The sequence below is a fragment of the Ctenopharyngodon idella genome, chromosome 2, assembly GCF_019924925.1.
Source record: "Ctenopharyngodon idella isolate HZGC_01 chromosome 2, HZGC01, whole genome shotgun sequence".
NCBI lineage: Eukaryota > Metazoa > Chordata > Actinopteri > Cypriniformes > Xenocyprididae > Ctenopharyngodon > Ctenopharyngodon idella.
In genome coordinates this window covers 34,319,874-34,324,718 of record NC_067221.1, presented here as the reverse complement: position 1 = coordinate 34,324,718, position 4,845 = coordinate 34,319,874, and positions in this window count along the sequence as shown.

Here is a 4,845-nt window from a genome sequence, read left to right as displayed (position 1 = left end):
TTTTTTGTTTTGTGATGGTTGTTCATGAGTCCCTTGTTTGTCCTGAACAGTTAAACTGCCCAATATTCTTCAGAAAAATCCTCCAGGTCCCAAACATTCTTCATTTTTGCGTATTTGAACCATTTCCAGCAGTGTCTATATGATTTTGATATCCAGCTTTTTGAGGGACTCAAATACAACTATTAAAAGAGGTTCAAACATTCACTGATGCTCCAGATGAAAACACCATGCATTAAGAGTCAGGGGGTAAAAACCAAAATTTTGAATTTGAAGATCAAGGAATATTGTACTTAATTTGTCTTCTGGCAAATATGTAAGTATCTTCTGTTGCTTCCAAATTTAAAAAAAAAAAAAAAAAAAAGATATTTAAATAAAATAAGAAAAATTTGTACATATTTATACATAGTATACATATTCAAAAGTTTTCACCCCTGACTCTTAATGTATCGTGTTTCCTTCTAGAGCATCAGTGAATGTTTGAACCTTTTTAAATAGTTGTGTCCCTCAATTGTCCTCAGTGTGAAAAGATGGATCTCAAAATCATACAGTCACTGCTGAAAAGGTTTCAAATATGCAAAAGATGCTGGAAATCTGAAGAATTTTCGGGACCCGGAGGATTTTTCTGAAGAATATTGGGCAGTTGAACTGCTCAGGACAAACAAGCGACTCATGAACAACCATCACAAAACATAAAAATCTTATTGTTTTTTTTGTAAAATATCTTACTCAGGACAGTACTAAATAAAAAATAACATGCATATTTTATGATCCCTCTTGTTTTGTTGATCAAAGGAAATTATTGCGCTCTCAATTGACAAAAAGTTCCTTTTCCTTCAGGTGCGTAGAGCCAAGAAAATACTAGAGCAAAACAGAAAAAATAGCTGACCGCACACTGAATCCAGTGAAGACTGAAGAGGTCTAGAAGTACTTCTAGACCTTTTCAGTCTTCATTGGTCAGCTATTTTTTCTGTTTCCCTCTTATTTTGTTATTTTGGTCTGCAAGGGGTTTACAAACTTTCAAGCAGCACTGTATATCTTTTAAATGATTTATAATCAAGGTATTAACCAATAATTAATATTTATCCTTCTACACATTACATGACTTTTAATTACTTCTTCAAGCTTATAAGATTTTACTTAGTCATAGAATTATGTTAAAGCATTTATTTTCCTTTTCATCTTCAAACACTAAAGAATGATGAATGATGAATATTGTCTGTACCTCTCACTGAGAGAAAAGTACAACTTATTTTGTTTTGGGGAAATATCCTACTCGACCAACTTAAACCTTGAAGAAGCTATGTATCTGTGTATGTGCGCTGGGATTTTTGTTACAGATCCTGTTTTGGAGAGGTGGACAAACTGGCACCCAGAAATGCATATCTGTGACCTAGATCACTTCGTGCCTAAAACCAGGGTCCTGGTGTCAGCTGTATAATCGATGGAGATGTGCCCATCAGTCCATGTGTGGATACTTTCTAACTTTATCTGTTTCTTAACCAATCAGAATCATTTACCCTGAAGTAATGACGTAGTTACTCTGTTAGAGTATAATTGTTGTGGAAATGTGAATGTACGAAGGGTGGCCTACAAACTCCTTGCTGAGTATTGAAGCTGACCTCTGCTGATGAAACTGCAAACTCTTCGGTAAAATATTCTTCAATTGATTGCAGTTCTGACTCCTGTTCTTCATTCATCATATGGTCTTTGGGTCTCATCAGATATCTAACAGTATTCAGGAACAGAAATTGAATAATCAAATGGAAAATAACACTAGTCTTCACTGTATAAATTAAATTTAAGTTCATCTTTTTTTACAGTAACAAAAGTTATTCAGTCGAGCAGTGAGAGATATTGTCTGTCTTTTTTTTGTTTGATTAACATTAATAACTGACAGAGGCAAGTATATTAGGCTGCTGTCACTTTAAGACCTAATGATGTGGAAGTTTCAAATTTCAATATTTTATTCAGAATACAACACAGATGACATATCAAATGTTTAAACTGAGAAAATGTATCATTTTAAGGGAAAAATAAGTTGATTTTAAATTTCATGGCATCAACACATCTCAAAAAAGCCCTGTTCAGTTAAGGATACTTCTCTCCTCTTCTCCTCTAAGTAACAGAGATATTGAATTTTTGATCTGTATTGTAATTTTTTTTATAATTATTACGTGGGTTTATGCATAAACATACCCAATAACAAAACAAACCAACAAAAAAGCATTAAAGCCATCCCATGACTTTATATCACTTTTCCTTTTAACATTGTAAAGGGCTTACTTGAAATTTTTGCTACTTTTGGCCTTCATAAACATAATTATCTCTACATAAAGGAATGGATAAGCCACACTGTAACTCTAAAATCAATTGTGTATTTTTAGATGCTGTCACATTCCACAACCTGCAAGAAACCTCCACTCAATTGTGAAGATATTTCACTGGAACTTGGTCTTCATTAGGCCTACATCTATTTTGTGTTTTCCTTATGTATTTATTCATGTTCAATGTCAATTGTCATTTAATAATGCATTCAGCTAATAACTGTTGTTAGAGCACTGTCATTTTCACATGTCAATAAAAAAATAAAAGTACGTAATTGACACACATTCTGGTGTGTTTTTTTTTTTTTTTTTTTTAAATATAAAACCCTATTAGAGGCTACAGACATTATAAGACCAGGGCAATAACAAATAATAATAATAATAATAATATTTATTATTATTATTATTATTATTATTACATTAATAATAATAATAATAACATACTAATAAATATATATAAAATATTAATGATACTACTACTACTAATAATAATAATATAAGGATAACAATATACTAATATTAATGAAAATAAACTTATTTTAAAAAGGCTATTTATCACACTATTGAGGTCCTATAGCACTTTCAAAGCATGGTTCTTTATGAAACCTTAAAAAAGGGTTCTATTTAGCTCCAAAAAGGGTTCTGCTGTTGTTACAAGCCGAAGAACCCTAATTTGATACTTTTTAGAACCATTTTTCTTTAGAGTGCAAGCTCCAAAATGTTATTTGACTTTCTACTCACTATCAGGAACCTTCATCTTAATACGGCGCTGTTTTACCTCAAAGAGATGTATCTGAGTTATCAGGAAGTTCGAAAAACCACGTTAGAACATCTTCTCTGTTTCAAAGGGGGAAAAAAGAAAAAGAAAAAAAGAACTTATTAGCCTACTACAAACTTTTGAATGGTAGTGTATCACAGTTTTCACAAAAATATGAAGCACAACTGTGCCCAACAAACACGAGGTTGGTCAGACTGCACCGAAACTGACCAGCATGTGGCCATACGAACCTGGATGACAACATTATTTAACTTTATAAAAGGTTTGATACCTGTGTGCATTATATTCAGCCTTTTGTGTCCAATTCCAGGAGTCCATGAATAGGCTATTTACCCTCCAAATAATGGCATTTATAACTTAAATGTTTGTTTTTTTCTCGGTAAAAGTACAATATATATAGGCCTACACTTTTAACTCTAATACTGTAAGTTTCCGATGCATTTTCTGTAGAATCCTCAAACTGCGGTAACAGATTAAAAGTAACCAAAATCTGCTGGGAATCGGCGGACATGGCAACCCTGTTTGACGTGGCTCAATGCGGCCAAAGAGAACGTCAGAAAGGCTGTCCAATTAATTTCCTTTTAGTAATTTCGATTTTGAGAGCTGAGAGCTTTTTTTTCACCTGTCTGTTGAAAGTGGTGAGATAGATGCACTAAATTATTTCCACCAGCAGAGGACAGCAGAGTCCACTTTACGATTAAACTAGGCTTTCAATGGACTATTTCCCCTTTAAACTCATGACTAAATTTTTGTTGTGGTTTGGTGTTCAAAGACTATTGTGGTAACCAAGAGAAAAGATGAAAACATTTATTTGAAACACATTGGCCTGATATTAATATTTTATGATTAATATAATTTATGTTATATAATTAACAATTATCACAATATTTTTTATCAAACACTTTTTTTTTTTTCTTTTTTTTTAATGTTTTGTTGCCTTTATTACAGCATCCACATATTTTGAACAGGATTTGAGTGGACCAGATGTAATATTCTAAGAATCAGCTATAAAAAAAAATATATTGTTTGACTAATAATACTGGGAGAATATTTTGACAAACAATAGGTTGACCTCATACAGGTTTGAATATACACACAAAAAAATTCGAAAAATACAAAATGTGTCACATAATATATATATATATATATATATATATGTGTGTGTGTGTGTGTGTGTGTGTGTGTGTGTGTTATTTTGAACAAAACATTTCGAAAAATACAAAATACAAAATGTGTCACATAATAGGCTACTCTAAAGAATTCCACAGCATCATAAAACATTACTAACATTTTTAACATCAAGTATATGATAAACGTTAAGGATAACATTCATTACAAAAACATTAAGGAAAACTTACCAAGTAATATAAGATTTTAACATAAAAATGTGACTTGTCTATATCTTTTTGTGTGTGTGTGTGTGTGTCATAATAAAAAAATGACATCTCCTTTCTGTTAATTTTAATTCCACTTAACATATTAAATAAATATTCCACATCAATCCAAAAGACTTTGACATACATACATTCAAAAAAAGATGTAAAACTGTTTCAGTATCCAGTATACAAAATACACAAGATTCATAAAGATTTTTATATCTTTTACGCTGATGTTTAACTTGCATTTTAAAGGGTTAAACTACGTCATCAGACTTCCCAGCCTGTCGGGGGCGCTCCCGATATTACAACATTCCTTTTTTCCGTAAATGTCCCTTAAAAACTCTTTCCCCCCGTACCTACTTAA